Below are 27,482 nucleotides of genomic sequence, written 5' to 3' on the forward strand. Positions count from 1 at the left end.
AATCTAGCTAAACTCTCATTACAAATTAAGAAAATAATAGCGATATTTTCAGGTATAGAGATAATTTACCACTTACAGATTCTAGGCAAAGAACTAGTAAGGTAACCTGAATCTGAAAATTTAATTCAGATATGATGCTAGCTAAAAATGTATCAAAATGTGCTGGAAAATATTAATCAAATGATGATAAAATAATTTAATAGATAATGTGTGAGAGTGAGTTCATAGAAAAGTTCAAGAGTAATGAGATTCACATCTTTTATGGGAGGGTGATTAATATACTAAGTAACATTAGACCCAGGAAATTATGAAGGTAAATTTGTTTGATAAAATATTGAATGTAATTGATAACATAATAGAAATAAAATCTATAATTTCCAAATCAGTAAGAAATAATCCAAGATAAGTCCAGAAATTACCTAAAATAAAAAAGAATAATAAAGTTAAAACATAGTAGGAGACAGCAGAAATTTGTTATAAAAATATTTATAAATATTTGTTATAAAAAATTATAAATGAATTTTAAGTTACTTCTTAAAGTAACAAATTACTGGCTTCACAGTTTTCTTAATTTGGATTTTCCATCAGAAAGAAGTGTGTTAGCTAATGAGTTGATACAAATTTCTGGTCTACTTTGCAATTATAGTTTTCAAAATAAATGAATATATGATTCTTTTGGATAATTACCCAATCATTTATTTTTTGATTTGCATGAAACTATTCATCAAAATCTACTCTTAGTTGATAAACTGCAAATGTGAATTTCAAATTTCTAAAACTGATTTATCATTAAAAAATAGGCAGATAAATAAAAATACAAATTATCAGAAACTATTTTTTAAAATCTCAACAATGTAATGCTTACTAAAGATATACATTAAATAAATATGCAATTAAATGACACAAAGTACAAAAGTGTAAAAATGAAAAATACTTCCATCAGTGAATGGTAGCCAATAAAAGCTCTCATAGCAATATTACTGTCTATGAAAATTGAATTTAATGTGAGAATCATAAAGTATACAGCCAAGAACATCATCATAAATTTATAAAGACTGATAGAAATAGCAGGAAAATTTGATAACTTTATTGAATATAGACAATTAAAGAAGTGTTATAGGCCACATATCCTAGAGGCATAAAATGGTAGCAAAGGAATATTTTAAATTACTGTATAACAAAAATGTAAATTTAGGTTAAATGTGCAAATTCATTGAAAATCAATATTTTAAAATCTGACTCAAGAAGAAATATAACATCCTAATAATGCTATGTCCATTAAAGTTATGAAATTCAGAATTAAATTTTTCTAATAAAGCTGTGGTCATCAGTGTCTAATCAGGAGGCAGAAACCTAGCAATTTGAACACAAAAAATAAAGTACGATTAACTGGTAAAAGAGGTTAATAACTATTAAAAGGGATAGATGAGGATTCTAAATTCTAAGGAGTGATAAACATAGGGAGCAGCTACTATCTCTGGGCAGAGGAAGTACCAAGGAAGGAATACCACTGGAAATGGAACTCCCGCAGATGAAATTCAGATGTATTTGGAGAAGGAATGGTTTCAGCTCACAGGATGATGAGTTTGCTGAGGTGCTTCAAGCAAAAGCTTGTCTAATATTAGCCATCACATGGGGTACAAGCAGAGTTCACTAGGTAGTCACGGGCCAAAGATAGTACACAGGAATTCAACCACTGTGGTGCCAGAAGGCTGAACTTGGTCCATAAGAAGCTATTCATTGCCATTCAGTAAAAGCTTACTAGAGAGTGAGTTCTCCTGGGTCTCCATCACACTGCTGACAACTAAGGCATTAGAGAAAGAAACGCACCCAAAACCAATATATGCCCCTCCCTGCTATGCCTATAGTGTCTCTCCAGAACCCTCTATAGGCAAAACATAATACTGGTCCACCAAACAAAGGATACATGTCCCCATGGTCCAGCTTCAGGATCACAAAGCAGTGTGAAGAAGGGTGGAGTTATGATGCAATATAGTGATAACTGGCCCTAAACTGTTGGCCTAGTAGCATCAATAGTGAATTCTATCAAGACCATTTAAAATAGCATCTGAAAAACAAATATACCTAGGAATAAATGTAACAAATAGTAAAAAAGACCTATACACTAAAAAAGTACAAAATCAACATACAGTGTAATAAGGTGTGGGGAAAATGGAAGTTCTATGTCCAGGATCCTCACCTGACCCTTGATGATGTAATTGGGCTACTGCTAGGCTAGTGCTTCCACATTAGGCAATAAGCTATTATCGATTGAGTCACCATATAAAGTGCTCTGCGCAGCCGAGGCAGAAATGGAGGTGGATTACAGACCTGCAGACTGTTGGATTGTAATTCTAGTGTGCAACCTACCTCTGTGAGAATAAAGCTGGGTATAAATGCTTTTACCCCAAGAATGTTCTGTTGTCATTTCTCAGTCTCACTGAATACATAGTGAACTTGCCCAGGGCTGAAACTCTCAGGCAAGACACCCTTATCAAATAAAAATGAAATTCAAAAACTGAGAGAAATTTTCACATTTATCTGACAAAGTCCTCCTTTCAGAATATATAAATAATTCTTATAATTAATTATAAAGACAAATGAGGCAACTAAAAAGAGGCCATGGACTAAGACCCAAAAGAGCAAATATAAATAGTTAATATGTACATAAATGTTGCTAGACACCATTAATCATCAAGAAAATGCAAATTAATTTCCTGAAACCACATAATGCAAAATAGATCAAATTATGAAGAACTAACTATGAAATATTGGAAATGATAAAGAACAATTTTTAAATTTCATTCATAACTGCTAAAAGTACAAAATGCAAACAACTCTTTTGGAAACTGCCAGCTTCTAATAAAATTAAACCTGTATATGATTCAGCAATTCCACATAAAAACATTTATTCTAAAGAAGTAAAAATAAATATCCACACTAAAAAATTTTTATAGGTATGCCCATCACTGCTTTATTCATAATGCTAAAAATTTTGGCACATTCATTTAATTGCATACTACTCAAGAGAAAAAAAGTTAAATACTGATATAAACAGCAACATCAAAGAAACTCAAAATACAAATGTGATTCCAAAAAGGATCCAGGCACAAAATATAAATATTTTGGATAATATGAGGCTCAAAATCAGATAAAGTCAATTTATAGTGATAGAAATAAGAACAGTGGATGCCTGTGTGGTAGTGGTGGGGAGATTGACTGGAAAGTGGTTTGGGAGAACTTCCTAAGATGATAACAATGTTCTACATGGATATGCATGTGTCACAATTCATCTAACTATACACTTAAAATCCATCTGTCTTACCATATTATAGGAAATATTATGAAAGAGGTAAAATAACATTTACAAAATTAATAAGATATTCCATCTTCATAAAGAAACTCATTATCCTAAAATATTAATTACTCCACTTTATATAACCATTTCATGTAATTTCAACAAGGACATTCCTGATTTATCCTGAAATTAACATCTTATTCTCCATTTCATATAGAGACCTGGCCGGTCCAGATGGCAACTTCCTTCTAAAAAACCTTCCATTATTAGGCAGATTAGAAAGATAAGACCTCTTTCCCCCCAAATTCCTAAAAGCTTAAGACCCATATATGGCCAAGCAGATAACGCAGCACAAAATATGAGAGATAACAATGTGTGATATCAACTCTTCACACAGAGTTCGTTCATGTGGAAAGCACAGTGGTAGAAGCATCAGTATTTCTGATAGTTCCCTTCCAGTTTTGGAGGAGCCTATTGTGTTTTTAGGTCAGAGCTTCTTTCCTCAGCTGTATCCAGCCTGCCAGTATGCTCATTACAGACTTTTGTCGTGCCTGTTTGTGGGGAAGTTGGGGTTCCTATGGTCAGGATCCTCACTGAACTTAAACAACCTGATGATGTAACTGGCCTGTTGCTAGGCTACCACTTCCACACCTTCAGGCAATAAGCTATTATTGCGCTATATAGAGAGCCTGGCCCAGTGCTCTGGATAGAGGCAAAGACGCTAGTGCTCAACCTACTGCCGGGAGAACAAGCTGGGTAATAAACCCTTTCACCCCAAAGAATGTTTTGCTGTTCGTTTCTTTGGTTACATTGAATCCATAGTGAACTTAGCCAGGGATGAAACCCATTGGCAAGACAATTGGTAAAGTCGGCAAGGTTCATTGTTCCAAGGAAAGAGGCTGCCCTTATGGGAGAGGTGCTTCAGTGGGTTGCCCTGTGAATAGGGAGACAGTGGATTGTCCCCCAGTGGGCATGTGCTCTGAGGTGGCTTCCCTTGTAAAGTACTGTGCCTCACCCCAGGACTGGAGGCAAGTGGAGGTGACACCTGAGGCTGTAGGGACAGCCCTTGGTATAGTAAGTAGGTCTTTTGAGAGACAGAGTGCCCATGAGGCAGCAGGGACTGTGCTTTGCCTGCTTCTCACAGAATTAAAAAAGTCTACAGGAGAAAAGGACATTCTCCTGAAAAATACCCAAGAAATGGCATCCTAAGAACATGAGCTTCAAACTTCTGTGGATTCCCTGAAGAAGGAAATAGCATTGACGTGAGAGGAGGCAGCACAAGAACGCTGGCAGCAAGGTGCCATTGAAGAAGTAAAATATTATTTACAGAATGAGATGGCAGCACTGCCAAGTGCTCTGAAATAGAAAAAGGCCATCAAGGAAAAAGATAAACTCCTGAGGGAGGCACAGGTGGAGGTGGCACTAGAACAACAGCTGAAAAGCATTGAGGTGAAGGTAAGAGAGCTTCTGAAGAGTGAGCTAGCATTGTTGCCAGGCACTGCAGAAAAGGTAAAGGTTGTAGCAGAGGAGGCACTTAGGGGAGAGGAGAGAAAGGTGCCATCAGCCCCAGAAATGGAGGAGCTGGGAAGTCTGAAGAGGTGGTGCCAGAGGCACTGGCCCCTCCTGTACTGAAAGTACGCCCAGTGGTTGTAAAGAAAATAAAGACCCAGCAGCTGAAAGATTCCCCAGGAGAGGAGCAGTCCCCTACTCAGGTCATGGAGCACTCTATGCTCTGCTCCTATACTCAGGCTGAGGTGGTGGATTTGGGCTCCCAGTTCAGGCAGAAGCCCTTGGAGTTAATATCAGCTTGGCTTCTGTGTCTGTGGGACTTAGGGGTGGAAGGAATTGTTCTGTCGGGATCAGAGAAGGGAAAGCTGGCTTTGCTGACAGTGCAGCTCACCTTGAGGCAGTGATTACAAATTGCATATCAGATTCCAGGGAGTCACTCCCTCCTCAATTGGCTTATGGCTGCACTTCATGCTGTGTGGCCCAATCCGGGTGATCTACCATCCTCTCCTGTTAGATGGCACATGTATGTTGAGCTCCAACAGGTGTTATGAGAGCTAGGCATAAGAAATGCCATCTATAGTCCAGAGAATTATGGCCCAGATGAAGAGATTTTCCATCACTACGGGGATGATAAATATTGGGCTTCAAATGACTCCCACATCCCTCTTTGGGTTTCTAGTGGCCATTCTTTTCCCTCACTTAGGGCATCCCATAAGTGAGGTGACACATACAGTAGCAGACATAGGAGAGGCTGAAGCAATGAGAGCCCAAAAAGAAATAAGATCTGCTACTCATATGAAGAATTTAAAGGGCCCCATGAAGGTTATGAGAACTGAAATGTGGGTTGATTTAACATGGTCAGGAGCAGATGGAAGGAAATTAGATTGGAAGTCAAATAGGATCTTACTAGAGCATGGCAACAACTGAAACTAGAGCAGCAGTTCCAGCCATTAAGACCAAAGAGGCAGAGGTCAGAGACAGAATCACGAGTCTGGCCTGTGTGTTTGCAAGACGTCTTGCTGGAGAGTTAGCCAATCTCGAACCCACACAGAAAGATGATTGGGAACATGGTTTGACTGAGAGGAAGGTCTAGGTATCTGCCCTGAGGGACCAGTTGGTGACCAGAGGCCACATGTTGAAATAGCTATCCATTGATCCCCAGTGAACATACAACATGTCCTGGCTATAGTTGACACTGGGACTGAATGTTCACTGATTCATGGTAACCCTGAGCAGTTCCCCAGGCCCCCCTCTATCATAGATGGATATAGGATAAGGCTATCAAAGTGAAAAAAGCCCAAATCCCTTTGGGAATAGGCATCTACTCCCAAAAGAGTATACTGTGTATATATCTCCAATCCCTGAGTATATTTTGGGGATTGATATCCTGCAGGGTCTATGGTTGCAGACCACTGCAGGTGAGTTCAATCTGAGAGTACGTGTGGTGAAGGCAGTTCTGAGGGGACATGCTAGGCACCTGCCAATAGCTTTGCCTGTGCCTCAGCAGGTGACTAATACCAAACAATACAAACTGCCTGGAGGGCATAAAGAGATTGGAGAAACTCTCCAGGAGCTGGAAAAGGTGGGTACTATAAAGCCCACCTATAGTCCTTTCAATTCCCCAGTGTGACCAGTAAAAAAGTCAGGTGGCTCCTAGCATATGATTGTGGATTACAGAGAACTGAATAAAGTCATACCTTCTATGCATGCTGCTATCCTCTCTATTGCAGGCTAGATGGATACACTCAGCCATGAACTAGGAACATACTATTATGGGGTAGATCTTGCTAATGCCTTCTTTTCCATTGACATTGAGCAGGAAGTTAGGAACAGTTTGCCTTTATGTGTGAAGGATGGCAATGGACTTTTACCATCCTTCTATAGGGATACCTCTACAGCTCCACCATTTGTCATGGACTTGTAGCCCAGAACTTGGCTACATGGGAGAAACCACCAATGGTGTGGCTATACCATTATATTGATGGACATGCTCATGTCTGATTCTCTTTCAGATCTAGAAGGTGCAGCACCTAGACTACTGCAACATTTACAGGAGAAAGGATGGGCTGTGAACACTATCAAGGTTCAGGGACATGGTTTATGTGTCAAACTCTTGGGGGTTGTCTGGTCGGTTAAGACCAAAGTTATACCAGAAGCAGTTATAGACAAAGTCCAGACCTTTCCTACCCCTACAACTGTAGTATTGCTACAGGAGTTTCTCGGTCTTCTAGAACACTGGAGAGTGTTTATCCTGCACTTGGCACAAATTCTGAAGCCATTATACTGGTTAGTACAAAAGGGCATGAGGTGAGACTGAGATGAGACATGTGCTTCTGCCTTTACTACAGCAAAACGGGCTGTGATAGACCCATCAAGGCCCTGTGAGCTGGATGTTCATGTGTCTGAAGACGGTTATGGCTGGGGTCTCTGGCAGCGGCTTGAATGAACTCACCAACCCATTGGATTCTGGTCACAACTCTGGAAAGTGGCAGAGGTATGATACACTTTGATAGAAAACAACTGGCTGCCATGTATCATGCCTTACTGGCTACCGAATCCATCACTGGAATGGCCCCGATAAAGGTAAGAACCACCTTTCCCATCTTGGGGTGGGTATGAGACTGGACCCAAAAGCCAAGGAGTCATGTGGCACAAATGCCCACACTAGCAAAGTTGGGTGCTTACCTACAGCAGCATAGTGCCCTCTCTAGTAGCTCCTTGAGTGAAGAACTCTAACACTTATTGGAGCCAGTGACATATACTAGTGAAAAGCAGGAAGAACTTGCTTTTGAACCATTAGTAGCAGAGAGTCCCCATTGTGAGGGAAGAACCCCTATACCCAAAGATGCATGGTACACAGATGGCTCCAGCCGTGGACAGCCCCCAAAATGGAGGGCCACAGCTTTCCATCCTAAGACTGAGACAATATGAATAGAAGATGGTGAGGGGAAGAGCAACCAATGGGCAGAGTTGAGGGCTGTGTGGCTTTTGATCAGCCAGGATCCCTGTCCTATATTTGTCTACAATGACAGCTGGGCTGTCTATCGGGGCTTGACCCTGTGGCTACCAACCTGGTACCATGCCAACTGGCTGGTTGGCCACTGACCCCTTTGGGGGCAAGAATTGTGGCAAGACTTATGGACCTCTGGTCAGACTAAAATAATTACAGCATACCATGTGACAGGTCATTTGCCACTGGCATCCCCAGGATGATGAGGCAATAAATTGGCCCAGATATGTTGGTTAGAAGGAAAGCCTGCCTCTGATGTAGACCAATGGTTATATCAGTGTTTGTTGCATGTGGGGCAAATGACAATGTGGGCTGTAGCCCATCAGTGGGGCTTGTCTTTAGCCTTTAAAGAAGTTATTAGAGCCTGGTAGGAGTGTGTCATGTTCTCCAAAGGGGACTTACACTGAGTTCCACAGCAACATGGGACAATAGCTAAGGGGTCTATACCCCTCTTCAGGTGGTAGATAGACTATATTGGCCTCTACCTGTGTCAGAAGGATATCAGTATGCTATGACTTGTGTGGACACAGCTACTGGAATTCTGGTTGCTTTTCCTACCCACTGTGCAAACAGTAGATGACCAAAAGAGGCCTGGAGCATCTCTTTGCTGCCTATGGCCAACCACAGGTGATTGAGAGTGATCAGGGCACCCATTTTACTGGACATATACTGCAAGAATGGGTGACAGCTGGGAATCAAATGAAAGTTTCATGTGCCAATACAATCCTACCACAGCAGGCATGATAGAGAGGCACAATGGATTGTTAAAATCTGGACTAAAATCAAATACCAATAGTCTGCGGAGATAGTCAGTCCACTTACAACCATGCTACAGCATTGGAACAAGAGACCTGAAAGGGAGCCCTGAGCCCTGTAGACATGTTAACACATGTGGCTGCCTCCCCTATATAACTGCAAGTACAAACCAAGGAAGAATCACTGAAGCTGAGGTTGGCCACCAGAATAACACCTTGCTGCCAGCACCAACTGCATTGAATCCCAGAGACTCCATTGAGTGGATGTGGCCTTGGACCTTTTGACACATGGACCAATGATGGCTGGCTCTCCTGGCACCTTGGGAACAAGGCCTGGAAGCTGGCCTCCTGTGTATTCCTGGAATAACAGCAGAGTGGCTCCCAAAGGTCACAGTAGTATATCCTAAACAGCTAGAAGGTAGGAGCATCTTACTGGGAAGTTTTGTTTTATCATTGTGGCCAGTGCATACATCTCCAGTAGCACTATACATAGACCCTTCAGTAACCCCCATGGGGAAAGGAATAAGAGTATGGTGTAATAGACCTGGAAGGGACCCCCTTCCTGCTATCACAGGACCACTCTCTTGCATGCATCTTACCTGAAGGACAAGATTTGCCTATGTTTGTGTCATTGAAACATGTGTCTCATCACCCCTAAAGTCTTTGATATTAGGAACCTCCTCTGGCTTGACAATTATTATGATTTTTGATACCTGTATCAAAATCTTATTGTATCTTAATTTTTGTTACTATCTCTAAGTTGTTATCCTCTGTTGCTATTGTGGAATCTGGTTACAGTGCTCCAGCTTTCTCGCGCAGGGACCATTGCGGAAGATTGAAAGCGTGTAGATTGTAAGGCGAGAATCCTGGAGTGTGGGGAAGTTGGGGTTCCTATGTCCAGGATCCTCACTGAACTTAAACCACCTGATGATGTAACTGGCCTGTTGCGAGGCTACCATTTCCACACCTTTAGGCTATAAACTATTATTGCACTATCGGGAGCTCAGCCCAGTGCTCTGGGAGGCAGGGACGCTAGTGCTCGACCTACTGCCGGAAGAACAAGCTGGATAATAAATGCTTTCACCCCAAAGAACGTTTTGCTGTCAATTTCTTTGGTCACATTGAATCCATAGTGAACTTGCCCCCAGCTGAAACCCATTAGCAAGACACTGTGGATAAAATGAAGGTTCCTTTGGCCAGAATTCTCACCTGACCCTAGTTGGCTAGCTCACTACACATGTGTGGGCAATCTGTTGCTACTGACTCTATTTAAAGGCCTCTGGCCTGTGCTCTGGGTGATACAGTGGCATGGCTCTAAGGCTGCAGGAGAGCAGAGCAGAGCAGAGGCTGGAGTGGTGGCAGCACTGAGGATAGAGGCCCAGAGGCAGAGAGGCTTGCTGCATGCACACTCACTTGCTCTGAGTGAATGGGATTTTAGTGACTGACCTGCCACCATGGAAATAAAGCTGAGTAAAACCCTTTCACCCCAAGAACATTCTACTGTCATTTCTTTCATCACATTGAATCCATAGTGAACTTGCGTGGGGCTGAAACCCATTGGCAAGACACTGTTCCAGTGGATTTGAGCTCTAGCATTTCTTTCTGGTTCTTTGCTTAGGATTTCCATCTCTGCTTACACTCTCCATCTGTTCTTGCTCACTGTCCACTTTACCTGTTAGAACCCTTAGCATATTCATCACAGTTGTTTTAAATTCCTGGTCTGATAACTCCAACATCCCTTCCATGTCTGGCTGATGCTGGCTTCATCTCTTCAGATTGTGTTTCTTGCCTTGGTCAGTCTTGTGATTTTTTCTTGGTGGCTGGCCACAATGAATCAGGTAAAGGAACTGCTATAAATAGGCCTTTAGTGACATGGTAATTCTACAGTCCTATGATTAGGTCTCAAATGTCAACTGAGCTTGTGCTTCTAGACTATACACGTCCCAAGCATTTCTCTTTTTTTCTCTCCACTAAGATGGGCAAAGAAAGCTACAGTGGGCTGGAGGTAGGTTTTTCCCTCTTCCACCTGAGAAGCTAGTGCCAGCTGGAGTTGGTCTATCCTTTCCCTAGGTCATTAGCCTCTGATCATGCCCAGCAGGTGAAACTCTAGCTAACTACTTTCCCTTGAGGGCAGGCCAAGTCAAGAAATAGATTGCTCTGGCATTATTCAAATGGTTCCTTTTCTCTAGCTCCTGCCAGAAACCCAAGGTGATTTTTTTATGAGATTTACTGTGGGAACCTGGTCAAACTCCTGGAGGTAAATCTCACTACATTGAGGTGGAGGAGGCCTGCATTACTTGGTCCCCCTGCAGTTTTTAAACCTCAGGCTAGTCCACACAAGTCTCTGGCAATTTGTCAAAGAAGTTCAGGTCTTCCTCTCCAGTATGGGTTGCCCCAGAGTGATTTCTGCTCATGGGTTCTGCTCCAGGTAAGCCGTGACTCCCTGTAGTTGTCTGTCTCTCTGATACTAGGGACAGTTGGCCTGTGGTTTGTCCTTTCTGTTATTGGTCCAAGAATTGTTCGCTCTTTAGTCTGCTCAGCTTTTTATTACTGTTAAGATGGATCGGTGACTTTCAAGCTCCTTACGTGTGCAACTGGAAAGCTAGGAATGAGCAGTATCTAGTTAAATTGAACAACAGAAAAACACTGTGTGTCTCTGATGACTCTTCAATTTAACTTATAGATTTACATCCTAGAGAAACCTGTCCTAATGTATACAAACATACATGCACAAAGCCATTCACTGTAGTATTGTTTGAAGTTCAAAAATGTGAAAATAAATGGTCATCAACAGGAAAATGGATATAATTTGTGCACACTTTGAATACTTAGCACATGAGTTAAACATAAATAAACTGGCTGTTCATGTATCAACCTGTCTGTACCTCAAGAAAATAAGTGAATAAGTCAACCTGCAGAAGTATTTCATGTAGCTTTTCAACAAAATATAAACAATTCTTTGTGTTTATAGAAATAATTGTATTTAGACAAAATATAAATGCAGGGATTTTAAAGTGTTATTTTAAATGATGACAGTCTACCTACCCCTTATCCGTGGAGAGATGGAATTAAAATCTTACTGGGGAAAACATACTTAAAGTTTATTTATAAGATTTTATTTTTAAGGAAAATTACATAAAGTCAAAATTGAAAGAACTAATCACTTTTAGTTATGAAGGATAGATATCCAAGATTTTAAAAATGGTTTCTACTGTACTTTTTAAAATAAAAATTGAAACATTTTATAAGTTAATATGACCTCATTATAGAAAATTTAAAGTTTGATAAGCCACAATGTTTGACTTTTGTCAGGTCTTCATAAATACTGGTTGAAATAAATTATATAGATATCATCCCAAACATATAATATTGTGTTCTGCATTTTTTACCACTTAATTCTATATTATGAAATGTATGAAGAGTGGATTTATGGAGTTAGATTACTGTCATTTAAACACATGGATGGGTAATTTATTTAACTGCTTTTTTGCCTCAGTTTCCTAAAAAGTATGAACAAGCTAGTGAAGTTGTGTAAAGATTAAATGAAATGATGCACGTAAAGTACTTGGAAAAGTATCCCGAACACAGGAAGTTTTTCATATCTGTTAGACTGTGTTATTATTTCTCAGGTCATTTAAAAGTCTTTCAGCATATCATACAAATGGCTGTATAATATTCTGATTTAATATTATCATAGACGATACTTCATATGTTACCACAGATTTTCCGATCCTAAGTTAATAGCTTTAAAATATGTTACAATTAAGTATATGTTTGTGTCATTTTACTTCCAAGGTGGGTTATAGGTAGTAGTAATTTTTGAATGATTAATATTTGAGAATATTTTTCTATTGCTCATAAAGAAAGCTATTGGATCAAAACATTTTTCTCAAATCTCAAAAAATATTGTGCCATTTTCCTTTGGTAATTACTGAGAAATTAAATGAAAATTAAAATGAGTCTCATTTTTGTTCTATTACATATGATTTGTCTAATTGAATATAAGACTTGGTTATGTATTACTAATTCAAATTTTTTGCCTTGTTTTGTGTCTGAGTGTGATGAATTTTTATTGATATTTTACTGACATTTATTAATATTTATTGACATTTATCTTCATTATTGATGAAGACTTTATACCAGTCTTTTTCTTTCCCTTTCTTCTTATTTTTTAAAATTTTAATTCAGTTATTTTGTTCTTTTTTTCCCTTAGGGATTTTTTTCCCCCACTGTGGGATTCCTAATACATTGTATACTCATAATTACTTCTTTTATAGTAATTTTCCTTGTGGACTAGAAGCTCCATGAGATCAGAACCCTTTCCCATTATTAATTCCAATGCTGAATACTGTTTGGAACAAACATATATATATATATATAGAGAGAGAGAGAGAGAGAGAGTACTGTCTAGAAGCCTGCCTGCCTTTCCTCTAAATCTTCCTTATATTCTTCCTTTCCTTTATTCCATTGAATGCTTATTTGACAGTCTCTGCCACGGAATGAATGACTGTGTCCTTCCTCCCACTGAGTTTGAAAATTGAGGTCCTAACTCCCAGTGTGATGGCATTAGGAAGTGTCATGAGGGTGGAGACTTCACACATGCGATTAGTGCCCTTATAGGAAGAGACACTGTGGAGGTGATCCCCCTTCTCCAGTATGTGAAGCTGTAACAGGAAGGTGTCTGTCTGCAAACCAGGAGGCAAGTTCTTATCAGGAAGTGAATCTTGATCTTAAATTTCTTGGAAGTTCTTTATATTGGGATCTCAGGGTAAATCCAGGGGGAAAATCCTGGGGCAAAATACCGTTGAAACCAAAATCAGTCAGAGGGAGAAATAAAGTGGGAGATACCTGTTTATTTCTTACAAGCAGTCCATTTATGCTCTCCAGTGTCTCTTGCAACCCAGCTGCAGAAGAAGAGACCCCACCCAACCTCTCTGGTCAAGATATGACCTCCTTGCCCTTATAATTAACTATTGATAAGGAGATGGAATACTTCTCTCCACCCCATGGAAATACCTACCGATATGGAGATGTGCCAAGAGTAGGAGAGATATTCTGGAAATATTGCAATTTTGCCCACACTCAGCCTGCAAAATTATGAGAAAAAAATTCTGTTCTTAAAGCCACCTGGTATGGCACTTTTGTTATGGCACCCTGAATATACTAAAACAGACTTCATTTCAACATTTTATTTGTACTATATTAATGTGCTTGGCCATGTATTCTTACACCATTCTGAATTCACTTTATTTCAGTGGACTTAATGAAAAAATACCATTCACGTACGGTATATAATTAGCTCATCTATTGTATGCAGTGAATCTATGTCAATCAACAGTTTTTCAATGACCTGTTTCAAAAAGTAAAGCACTCCTTGTTCTTACTAAACAAAATTAAAGCTATTTCCAGGCATGTATTCATCTTCAGTCCAACTACAAACCTGTATTAATGGATGTTGTCATCATACCTTCTTTTGATTGTTCATTCACAATTTCCTTTAGTTTTTTAAACATACTTAACAGTAGTGGTGGCCTAGAAGTCTTTGTCTTTGAAATGTAGCATCTGTGTGCTTTCACAGACAGTTTCTATGCCTGCTTTTCCCCTATATATTTACTTCCCTATTTCTTTGTATGTCTTGTGATTTTTTGTTGGAAACTGGACCTTTTAGATAATATGGTTGATCCTCATTATTCACAGATTTCTCATTTGTGGATTTATCTTATCACTAAAATTTATTGTAATCCCCAAGTTAATACTCACTGTGCTTTTGTGGACTTTCGTAGATTTGCATAGAGTTGTGAAAAATCTGAGTCACACGATGTGCATGTTTCCACTTGAGGTCAAACAAGGTGATGCTCTCCCTTTGCTATTTCCACTCTCATTAACAAGTGTCCTCTTCAGGATCTGCATAGAGCCACACTATTATGACTTATGATGGTCATTTTGCTGTTTAAAATGGACCTAACCACAGTGTTGAAGTGCAAAGAGGCTGTGATGTGCCTTAAGGAGAAAATATGTGATAGGTAGCTTTATTCAGGACTGAGTTTTAGTGCTCTTGGCTATGAGTTCAGTGTTCATGAATCAACAATGTATATTAAATAAGTGTCTTCAATAAAAACACAAATGCAATAAGGTTTGAATCAATCCATTGATAAAAATGTTGTGACCAGAGGTGGAAATTGCAGGAATTTACCCTTGTTTCCCCCTAGGAGAAAATTCTTCAGTATTCACTAATTTTGTGTTTGCAGTGAGTTTACAAGACATAACTATTATGAGCCCTGATAATCAACTGAATAACATAGCAACCCTGTGTTCTGATCCCCCCCTTCTCCATCTGCGGAACTTGGGTCACATCTCTTTTCCTGACTGCCTCTCCCCTGACCTACCTGCTATAAAACCCCACTAATTGTTCACTGATGGTTCTATTGTTTTCAAGAGCACCTTTAGGCATAAACTGATTCACAGACAGATCAGGCTTTGAAAGGATAGTTCCTGAGTTGGTGGTTCAGCTTTGTTAGGACCCAAAGAAGGTTCTTAACTGTATCTTGCCTTGTTTTTTTTCTCCCTGCAGGCTAGTAGACCTACAGTTTATTTCTAATGAGTTTATCAATCTCCTTCCAACTGCCTTTCACCACCACTTTCACTATTTTTGAAAGTGCCTTTAGGCTTGATATTCTCCATCTACTGTTGTAGATTAAGTCCACTTTCTTTGGAGAGGGATTGAAATTCTCTTCCAGTCTGCTTTTCTCTTGGGAAAAATCTTATGAGCCATTGACTTGGTGCTGGGAGTGAGGACCACTGCTCACTCTAACATTCACCCCTCCTCTAAGGAGCTGAGCGCTTGGTGGGTGGGTGGGCAGCAGCCTCAGGGCTGCTCAGCTGGCCTCTTTTGGTGTGTTGCCCCAACCCCACAAGCCAGGGCAAAGGCAGTTAGGATCCCACTATTCTCAGCAGTATTTTTTTCCCAAGTTAGAGATTCCATCCTACAAGGGAGCTGAGAAGATGAAGGAGCCGCGTCCCTCAGCCACATTGGCATTCAGTAACAGAGAGCTGGGACTATTTGAGAAATGCTGATACCCTGCACATCTCAGAAAGATTCCTCTCTGATGGGAGCTGGGAGGAGAGCCTCTGGGCCCTGTGACCTTTGCTGTATGAGCTGGAGGGCAGTTTCTGTCTCACTGCACTGAGAGGCTGGAGGGAGGGTATGGGACTTGCTTGAAATAACACAGACTTTTGTAGATCTTACCAAGTTTCATTTCTTGAATAAATGTTTTCATTTGTTGTATACCATTAGGGCTATTTACAGAGAGTTTAAATTGTAAGTTTCTTAAAAATAATTTCCACTAGTTTACCTGGAGTGGGTGTCCTCAGAGTGCCTCACACCGTCTTGCTAGAAGTAGAACAAATGCGTCATTTAGGTTCTGTAATATATTTAACAGTAATATACAATTGTATGCAATAAATCAAAGTCTATTTTCAATTTTTCTGTTTGTGCTATTTGAGAAATGATAGTGTGGTCACATGTCACATGACGTCTTGATGCTAGGGTTCTTGTTCCCGAAGCCAAAGAATGAGCTTCACAAACACTCAAGGTAGGAAAGCAAGGTACAGGCTTTTATTTCAAGATACAGTGAGAGGAAAGAGCTCCTGGCTCATGCCAGGAGGGGACAAGAGAGCCCGGGGTGGTGCGTTGTCTAGGGGATTTATAGGCAGTTGAGGATTTGGGGGAATTGAAGGCTTAGGGTGTGGACTTGTACCACCTGCCCTGCCCTCAAGGTGGGCTGGGTTGTTGTCTGTTTGCTAGGGCTGTTTACAGTGAAGTCATGGATTATGCTGAGATACCCTTGCGGAACACTCAACCATTCCAGGCCAAGTTGCTCCTGCCTTTTGACCTTTAACTGATCTCACTGAAGATGTCTATATTCTTAGTCTAGTACCTTTACCCTAGAGAATTAGTGTGACCTTGACTTTGCATAATACTCAATACAGAGTTTCAATAGGGACTTTACATTATTACATTGCTTTGACTGTAAATACCTTGCCTTGCTTTTTCTGGAGGCCCTCACCCAACTCTGTCTAAGCCCATGGTCCCTGTGTCAATCTTAATAAGCAACTTTATGGTAAAGATTAATTTCTTAATAAACTATTTAAACTAATGTATGCAAGTTACTAATGACTGCTGCCTGTAATTATTATCAGTGCTGTAAATTCTAAGTGTATTAATTTTGCTGGGTACCATGGACCAGGTTGCCTCAACATCAGACATTTATTTTCTCGCAGTTCTGGAGGCTCCAAGTCCAAAGTCAAGGTGTTGTCAGGCTTGGTTCCTCCTGAGGGCTATAAGAAAAGGACTTGCCACCAGCTTCTCTCCTTGGTTCACAGATGTTGTCTTCTCTCTGTGTCTTTGCATCATTCCCTTTGTTCATGTTTCTGTTCAAATTTCCTCTTCTTATAAGGACACCAATTATATTGGATTATGGCCCACCTTTACAATCCCATTTCAATGCAATTATCTCTTTAAAGACCTTATCTCTAAACAAGGTTACTTTTTGAGGTATGAAGTGTTAGGACTTCATATGAATTTTCAGGGGATATAATTCAGCACATAACACTAGGTAGCATAGGTTATGTTCAGCTGCTACTTAGCTTACTTTAAAATATTTTTTAAAAGCACATTGGAAATGAATCTTAGGAAAATATAAAAATATCAGGTAGCTCAATGTATTAGAACCAAACTAGCAATAAAACTATGTTAAGATTGCTAATAAAGCTTAAAAATCTCATTGTCTCCTTGCATTAAAAAGCACTAATTGACTTACAGTTTAGCGAAACACTTGAAAAAACATAATATTAAAATGTATTAACTATTTATTAAATCTACAAATTTTGCAACACAGATCAAAAGGAAAGTCCTAAAACAATCAGAAATTATGTTATTTAGTTTTTAAATAACAGGTTAAATTTTTGATACATAAGTAAATAAATATCTTCCAAATTGGAATTTCAGTATGTAATAAGCAGCTGTAATATGATAACATATGGTCTAAGACCTCTTAGGTAATAAGACAGTAAATGTGTGTCATAAATTTAAATATTGATAGTCTTCAAGATAGGTATTAATGATGATTTCCCCTTTGTTTGCCTTGTGTTATTCAGTATTTCAATGAAGATTAAAACTTCACTTGTCTCTATTACTTGAATGTATTTACAAATATCCAGAAAGTATATATATTTCTTTACTAAAAATCTAATCAATATTATTTTTGAATGATAAACTGTGTAACTGTATATTTGGTATGTTTTTTTCCAACATATCAAGTAATACTTGCAAAAATTGTCTAAAACTATTACAAAAAATACTACAGTGATCATGCAAGCCAATTATAACACACTTTGTGATTGAACTTATAAATTATACTTTATTAAAGAAATGAAATGAGCAACTGAACCCCATTATCAACTGCTACATTATTGATTTTCTGTCATCCTTTATTAGGATGGACTTTTAGCCTTCCTTTTCATTTATTTGTACCTCTTCCAAATTCTTTAGACCAAAAATAAGTCTACCAACTTTAGTTGACTCAGTCACTATAATGAAATTTGTATTATAGCAGGATCCTCATATGTTATCACTATGGTAGGAAGCCAAGGAGACAAAGTTTCTGTTGAGGCTTCAGGAATGTAGAGGAATCACAAGATGCTTGGGTGCTTGAGACTGAAACAATGTAACAATGTATCACCCCCACCGTGATGGTGGTATGGAACATCTTGTTGATTATAGTCAAGGAAGCCCATTAGTTTATAATATGGTATCCCTGTAACCTTTACAGTGATAGATTAAAATATAACTAGCATATTGAATACACCTATAGTGACCTAATAACGCCCACTGCAACGGTTCCTGGGTGCTGACTCCCCCACAACCTTGTAGCGAATGTATAAAAGGCACGGCCCTGCTGTGCTCGGGGCTCAGCCTGTGGATAGGAATCCGCTGAGCCAGGGCCGGCACTAATGAACACGGCTTCTCGTGAAACGTCTCAGCGACCAGACTTCTTGTTTGTAGTTCCTGCGGTTCCTGCAATATCACCAACATAGCTAACTTAAAATTAGCCAGCAATTGACTTGTATTGATTGTGGTCACCATTTTTATAGGACACAATTAGGGGTGAAAGCTGAGTATGAAGAGGGTCTTTGTCGTCCCTTTCCCAAATCATATTCAAAAGAATTATTTCTTTGCTCTTCTCCTCTTTCTCCTTTGTGGGTCCTCAAGAAACTACTGTCTACTTAGTGAGCTGATTCCCAGTTCGTTAATGGTTTAGACACAATTGGAAAACCCATATAGCTTCCCCTAGCCTATAAAGAGTCCACTTAATCTACAACTTTCAGGATTTCTCTAAGATTAAAATTATAATTTAGTGATCTAAAGCCACTCCAAAGATATCCTAAAGTTGTATTTTTTTGTTTATTTCTAACTTTGACAGATTACTTAATATTTTTTTAAGTGTTTTAATTCCCTTTTGGCCTTTGTCAGTAGTGATAAGGATCCTTTGGTTATAGAGTTAGGTATTTCTTTCATGATGATGTCTTCATTAACCAGCGTAGCAGTTTCCTGTATCCTAGCTTCTTTAAATTAAGCATAGATTACATGGTTTTTATATGGTAGGCAGGATGTGTTAGTCCTCAAAAGCCTCATTTGCTTTATTATTTTAGGTGATGCGGTGGCTATGCTGTCTCAGGAGAGACCACTGATCTCAAGCAAGCACCAGGAAGTGAATGACTGCACTGATGCAAACCCCTCTCAGTGCCTGCAAGACCCACTAACTTGAATGTTCTGCTAAAGATTTGATCATATCATCTGTAAGTACTTTTCAATTCATTAAAATGTAACCAATGGAAAAATTATTTAAATTATCATTTGATATTATTTGAAACTTTAAGAAATCTTGGCTGATGTGTCTACTGTAGTTTATAGTAACAAGGATTTATACAGACTGGACTTCAATTTATACAGACTGTCTATGGCACTTATCGTGTGACCGTGGAAAACTATTTAACCTCTCTAGCTTCAGGTTCCCAGTGATAAAATGGTAATAATTACATCCACTAGATTGAAGAACGTATCAAGAGATGCTGAGTGGGTGGGAGGCAGAAAGAGAGGACTTCCTGTATTTCTGACAATGCCCTGATTCTGCTTTCCTTCTTGAGGACCTGCTGCTTATGTTCCCTTTGATTTTTAGAAATGCCTTAACAACAATGATAGTAACTGATTATAAACAGTCACATGGTCCTAAACATATAAGCTATGTCCTAAATATGTTATTTAATAGTCACAATAACCTCATGGAATAGGTGATAAGATGATCACCATCCTACAGATGAAGAACTTGGAGCACAGAGTTGTTAAATAACTTGTCTGAAGTCATGTGGAAAGTAAACGGCAGAGTTGAGACTATTAACAACCATGTAAAGTTTTCTCAGTAATAATGTCCTTTCAGTATAATTCACCTGTGTTTAATCTTGCTTGAATTTGGTTTGTAACACTTGAAACCAAAATTCTCTTGACATATACCTCACTCCCAATACTTAAAATGCCTTCAGAAAGTAACAGGAATAATCATAGTAGTGGCAATTATTCTAGCACTGGTGATTATTATTATTTTTTATTAAAATTGAGCCATTTACTGTATGTCACGTGACTGTATGTCAACATGTAAGATACTCGGAATTTCTTATAAGCAAATTATGTAAGTTTAAAATAGGATTGGGTGATAAACCCAATACTACCATACAACAAAAAAGTTAACAGAAGAGACATAAACGAATTCAATAACTGGAGTTCAGTAATAAGCATATGGTGTAAACTAACATAAACCAAATAGTTTATGAAAAGCTGTCAACATGTAGTTAGTGTAAGAATTGAATCAACTACATTTAAAATTTAAAACTGTTTCAACCAGCAGTTTTGCTGTTTTTATTTTTCTTCATGTTTTCCTTAAATTGATGCAGAAGTTCTTATACTTAGGGAGAAATGTGCTATAAATTATTGCCCTAAATGTGACAACCCATTTGCAAGTTATTAATGTGCTTATTAGAGAAACATTCTGTAATTTCTTTGAAAATTTCATAGTGATATTTTCTTGTTAAGAAAATCTTCAACGTTTTGCCTTAAGCATTGTGTTTTCTGGGTGATATAATCCCAAAGAGCATTGGTGATGAACAATTTTAATAGAGTATAAAAATAGCTTTTTTAAGGATATACTTTCATAGAAATCATTTCTTCTCTAACAGACAATATTTTTTCTCAGCCCCCTTGGTTTTTGCTTCAAGATCAAGCCTGTAAGTCTCACTTTGCCTTTGATCCTCTGCATTTATAGTTACATAGAATTTTTGGTCAGTCCAGTCAGATTTCCAGATAGATTACTAGTTAAAAGCTGCAAAAAGATTGACACACACATGCACTTACACACACTAAAACACTGTAAAGTTAAAGATGTCTAGAAGATAAGGATTTTGAATCACTTTTTTTCTGTTTTATTCTCATTCCTCTTTCAAATATTAGATTATTAAAATTTCTGGGTATGTGAAGGTGGCTTATATATAGGGATATCAAAATATGAAACACTAATCAATATATGATATATTTCCCAGCATTATATAATCAGGCCAAGGTACATATTCTTCAGGAAGCTGAGAAAGAATGAAACAGTGTAATATATTTGTGAGCTGAAGTGTTTTGCACTAATGGACAATATTACAGCAATTCCTTATCAAAATCATGAGAATTTCCTATCCCTACCTTTACAATTTCATTTTCCCCTTGCCATCTGGATTCAATTTTCACTGTAATTCCTATCTATCATCTAATATTTTCCCTTTAATAGTACCCTATCTTTCTGACAGAATATGCAGAATTTTAAAGTCTTTAATGAATTCTTATAAAATTAAAATAGACTAAACAAATTGAAAAATTTCAGTCTATCTTAAACAAAGATCTAAACAAGCATTTTTTTTAACTTGACATTCTTTCCAGAGAAGTATTATTCAACCATTATTTCATTATTTACAACTTTATCCAGATTTTATCATACCCTTGGGACTTTTGCAAACACCAGAGTTTTAAGGGTGTGGGAGTCAAACCATTAAATAGTTGTAAAAATAAAAACATGACTGGTTTATATTTTCAAACCATCTCAGTACTTCAAGCATTATCAGTTAAAGTGGCAGAAGACACCAGTAAGATAATAATTACATTGATGTTTTCCAGTACACTAGAGACCTACATTTGGATAGAGATATTTATCTGATAAAGTGATAATATCAAATTTCATAATAGCTGGGGAGTGTGGAGGTTGAGCTAGATTCTGTGGTTTATGTAATTTAGTCACACAAACCTGGTGCAAAATACGTGCCACAGAGTGCCCATGTAGTTAAATTGTTCTCTAAGTCTTCTCCTTATTGCAAAACATAAAGACATTATGAATGCTCAGTATTCATTTGGTCTCGCCAAGTGTGTAATAATGAAATTTTAACTCCTTTTTATATACTATTCCTTTGAACAAGAGAAGGAAATAGGTCAAATTATGGAACTAACTCTGTTGTACCCCCTTGAAAGGATGTTAATAATGAATTCTATGTTTAAGGAAGAAAAAAAGCCTAGGGCAGAAAAATTCTGTGAATGGACTCCAGTCGAGTCACTATTTGAAAAATCTCACAGAGAGCAGTTGCAGTTCATGTGGAGGCCTGCAGATATAATTTATAGAATCCTTAGTGACTCAGAGCTACACAGGGAGCTTCATTAAGGATAGGGTTCAAAGTAAAGGTGATAAAGACAATCTAAATATGAGTGAACTTTATACATGTAAGAATCTAAAGCCAGTGGAACTAAGTAATGGGGACTGATTACTTGTGTATTTGTTTTGAGTCACACTACAGTGGAATTACTCTCATGTGTACATTTGATGATCTTGTAACAGGTGACTGATTTGCCTGTGCTGGCAAAGACACCATACACAGGGGATAAGAGTATTAAAAGTGATGTCAAGTGAAAGAAGGATGACCCCTGAGTAATGATAATGGAAAATTATTCAAGCAACAATTAAGCATTCAGGGATCCTCCTGTTTGCAAAACTGCCTTAGGCCACATTTAGTTCTATAGTCTGCAGTGGCAAATCAGTAGAGAACAAAGCCCCATTTATTCTACATTGCTGTGTGATGATGTGTTCCAGCAAAGGGAGTTTCCTAGTGAAGTTTACCCCTTCAGAAAAAAGGAAAATAAATGTTTTTATGAAAGTCATGTCACAACTTGTGGACCTCTTAAAGTTTGAAAAGTTCATTTCTAACTCCAAAGAAAATGGTTCTTTGAAATTTTATTTACATTTACCTTTCTCCTTAGACAGTTTCCATAGAGAGAATTCAAAAGTATTAATGTTATAGCTGTTCATGATTCTCTATTTTTAAAAAAATCTACATAACACTCAGACCCAAAGAAAAAAGTGCCTATATTTTCTCTTACTGAAATTTATTTATTTTTTTTTAAAGAAGGCACTGGAGAATTAGCTGCCTGACCCTAGAGCTATGCTTGGAAAGCGAGCTCTTGAAAGAGCTCCAAGAGATAGACAACTCTCTACACGAACTTAGAAACGCAAAGCTGGAGGGAGCTTTGGCTTCCTTAGCTTAACATCCTCCTTTTAGAATGAGGATGCTGAGCACCAGAAGGATGAAAGTCTTCCCACAGCGGTGTGAGTACCATTACCACATCCTACATCAAGGGTTGGAAAAGCACGGATCTCTGGCCAAATTCAGTCTTTCTTCCATTTTTGCAAATAAAGTTTCATTGGGGCATATAGCCATGCCCATTAATTTACATAGTATCAATGGCTGTTTTTGTGCTATAGCTGCAGAGTTAATTCATTGTGACGGAGACCACAGACCAAGACATCTGGTTCACAAAGCCTAAAATACTATTTGTCACTGTTCAGAGAACATGTGCTGACTCTGCCTTTTCTCCATTACCGTCCAACCCTTTCCCACTTTGGCCCAGTGCATAGCATTGGTTTGCTGGATTCACCTGATGCATGCATACAAATAACACTCAGGGACCTAAAGAACTCCATGAGGGGAATTTTGTATTAGTGTTTGGTCCAGCCAACATCTGTTGTTACAGGGCAAAAATCTGAGGGCCATACTGCTTTAAACCACACTACTTTTAGACCATGCTACTTCAAAAATGCACTGTGTCATATTGCTCTGCTGTGAATTAATGAAGTAGGAAGGATGCAGAAAAAATACATCTCCTTTTAATCTTTTCCCACAGTGCATGATTAGATCGTTTAGTCTTCTGAAGGAAAAAAATATATGGGTTACTTACTCATAAACCTTGTTACATTGCTATAACAATAAATTAGGTAATAATTTTGTTGTGTGGTATATATTTATGAGAGTAAATATAACTGTTACCTTCTTTAGAATTGAAAACTCAAAGAAATTAACTGATAACTAGGAGTTAAGAGGTTTCTTAACTCAATAAGTAAGTTTTCCTCTCTTCCACCTGTGGCACAAGCCATCTATATAGAAGCTTGGGTAAAAAGGAAACTCCTGCTGAAAAACACTTCAGACAAGCTTTCTCATGCACAAAATATTGCTTTTAATTGGTTCTTAACTAAATTAATTAAGCTACTATGATTCATTCTCCAGTCACAACTCAACTTGAAACACACAAAGGAATATGGCTGGGAAAACAAAAGTTAAGGGTCCTGAATTGCTCCTGATTTTCATATTAACAAGGGAGTTGAGCCTACAGAGAAAAGGTTAATTTGTTTTTTAATAGGCTTTTGAAAGATGTGATCAGGTCTAGTGTGATAATTTATGGTTAATCATATGTTTGGAAGCAAAAGGGATTAATCTTTAATATTAGAGCTATTTTTATGCAATGTAAAACAAAGTTCTCTTCATAGTAACTTTAAAAGTCAGGTCAGACTTCTTTTTTGAGCAAATATAGCAAACAGTCAACAAGGAAAGAGCAATTCTGTCTTAGTAGAAACATGGCAAGAACAGAATGACAGAAACACTCACTGAGAAAACCTCATTCTCCTTCATTTTGCTGTATCTTGTGACTGAAACATTTCTGCTACCAATTTATGAATCATGGCACTACACACTGAACAATTGTATTCTGGACCTTCATAACCAAATGAGAGACAAAATAATCCCTTAAATCCCTTTGGTCAGTCATTGACCCCCAAAAATGTAATTCCTGGAGCTGATGTTTGCTAGTTCAACCACAGTTATTTTACCACATTGGAATCTTGCCAAAAATCACCCACAAAGAGAGGCACCAATGCAGAAAGACAACATACAACAATATAAGTTTACAACCTGTGTTATGGGCTTTTATGGGTTGCCTTGTGTCCCCCAGAAAAGAAATACTTTAAAATATTCTAATTCTCAGTACCTCAGAATGTGAGGGTCTTTATAGAGGTAAAGTCAAAGTTAAAATGAGGACAGTAGGGTAAGCCCCAATCCAATATGGCTGATATTCTCAAGAAAGGGAAAATTTGGACACAGAGACATATACGCATGCAGAAGAGATGATACGTAGACACCCAAAGAGAAGACACCACATTACTGGAGTGATGCATGGATAAGCCAAAGAATGTCGCACACTGCTGGCAGACCACAGGATCTTTAAAAGGCAAGGAAGGATTCTCCCCTAGACAAGTAGAAAGAATATGGTCTTACTAACAATTTGGTTTCCGGCTTCTATCCTCCAGAGCTCTGAGGTCATACATTTCTGCTGTTTCTAAGCCACTCAGTTCTGATGTTTGTTCTAGCAGCCCTAGGACATTGGGCATAATAGTTTTCTTCCATGGTCTAGTGAAGAACTTCAGGAAAAAAGTAAGAAAGATAGAAGGAAATAAATAATGTTACGTTATGTTAGATACTTACATTTTTAGAATTTAAAAACCAATCTCATGGCTAGAGCAGAAATACAATTTCAGAAATGGGGGAATATCCTATTTTGTGCATCCCTTCACATCGATGAGACTTGATGAAACCTGACATTTCTGCCATAGAAATATGCATTCCTTGTGGGTAAATGGGATACAGGAAAGCTTAGACATAATGCTGTACTTTTTTCCATGTTGAATGACAATGCTTAACTGGGCTGGTACATGCACAGAAATAATATGAGAGTCTGATCAAAAAAGATCAAATTTAAAGATCTTCCAGATGTAAGTTATATCTTAGAGAAATGATATTAGGAGAAATTATTTATTGTTGATGAATAGATGGAAAAGGATCTTTAAACTTATCCTGTTCAACCCCTTGCTCAACACTACAAGGTTTTTATGCTGGGATCACAGTACTATACCTGTAGACTCAGCTCGATCCCAGGGTCTGAAGTTGTCTGATATTTTAGGTCTCACCCTTTCACACATCTGGACTCAGCTTCATGCATTGACCTAGTTTAGATTGCATCTTCTTGGCTCCATAAAATTTATTTTATTTTCTATTAATTTAATTGAGTCTGAGTCTTCAACCAAACCAAATAAGTTAAATAACAAATAGCAATCAGTGCCTTTTTATTTAGATGTTGTGTCATCTTATAACATCCTAATTATCCTGATCACTTACCAGCTTCAAGTTACCTCCACCTCCAAAAAGTGAAACACGAATTGTTCATCCTCATTGTTAAATCTATCCAATATCTGCTACAAATTTACTTCCTACATCTTGCTTCTTCTAAGAAAATTTACTAGATACCCCAGTTTTCTTATTTGCAATCTTATCATGTCTTTTTTCTGAAAACTTCCTGCCTCCTCTCTTTCAGTCCATACACTCCCTAATTAAATGAAAATTTAGGCTATCATGATAATAAAGGGAAGAGCACAAATTTCATCCCAGGGAGGCAAACTGCTAACTCTATCGCTTCCAAGGGCAGAGACTACACACATCAATTGCATTTGTACACAGGACGCAGCCAAACATCCACTATTGCTTTTATAATTCTAGTACCTAACCTAGAAAAAAGAATCTATCAGGGACATCTTTGGGAGAAAATTTGGTGCTCATTTCAAACACGGGAGAAGCTTTGGAGAGAAATACATGAAATTGAGAGGAAGGAGATATTAACTAAGGTATTACAATCTTGGAAACTGATGCTGGATGTCAACAAGATAACAAATAAGACTGCCAGGAACTTTGTATCTACTTTTTGAGACAAGGCAGTTATATTTAGGTACATTTAAAAATGTATGCAAGTGTCTGAAAGATACCATTATGAAAATAATTCAAATACAGATATACATAAGTTCATAGTTTTCAAAATAATGTGATAAATTTATTTATTCCTTCCATCTAATCTGAAGACTATCAAGTAGAAAAACTACTTTTTCTAATACATTCACAAAGTCACATAGACCCAGACTGATCAAATCAAGATTCAAAGGCAGAACATCTATTGACTGTATGAACATTAATTCAATACCTACTCTATGCTAGACTTATGTTCTGGGTAAGACTAAGAATGTTCTTGTATCACTATGGCTTTGAAACACATGCTCTAGACAGACTAGAAAGATGATAATTTAAAAAAGTTGTTGAATTATTTCTTTCAAAAAAGTCTCAAATTCTGGTTAAAGGAATAAAATTGCTTGAATCTTGAAATACATAATCCAATAACATTAAATGACCATTTCTGAACACCTCTGCACTGTCAGTATATCTATTTGAGGTTTGGAACTGTAGTATCTTCTCTAGACATAAACTCTAATTTATGTGTAAGTATCAGTAAACAATATGTTTAGAATCCTTTCTCATTGTCTATTTGGTATCTAATATAGATTTTTGCTTTGTGGTTACCATGAGATTCATATATAATATCCTATATATATAAAACAATCTGTTTAAG

At 37.9% G+C, this 27,482-nt stretch overlaps 1 long non-coding RNA gene across 1 annotated transcript in view; it reads left to right on the forward strand.

Moving 5' to 3' along the window:
* The first annotated feature begins 19,286 nt into the window (after window positions 1–19,286).
* LOC140848176 (uncharacterized) overlaps window positions 19,287–27,482 on the forward strand; it is a 255,132-nt gene continuing 246,936 nt past the window's right edge. The window contains exon 1 of the long non-coding RNA XR_012128728.1: window positions 19,287–19,429. This is a non-coding gene — a long non-coding RNA (uncharacterized lncRNA). The remainder of the gene's footprint in view (window positions 19,430–27,482) is intronic.

Source organism: Manis javanica, chromosome 3, assembly GCF_040802235.1.
Source record: "Manis javanica isolate MJ-LG chromosome 3, MJ_LKY, whole genome shotgun sequence".
NCBI lineage: Eukaryota > Metazoa > Chordata > Mammalia > Pholidota > Manidae > Manis > Manis javanica.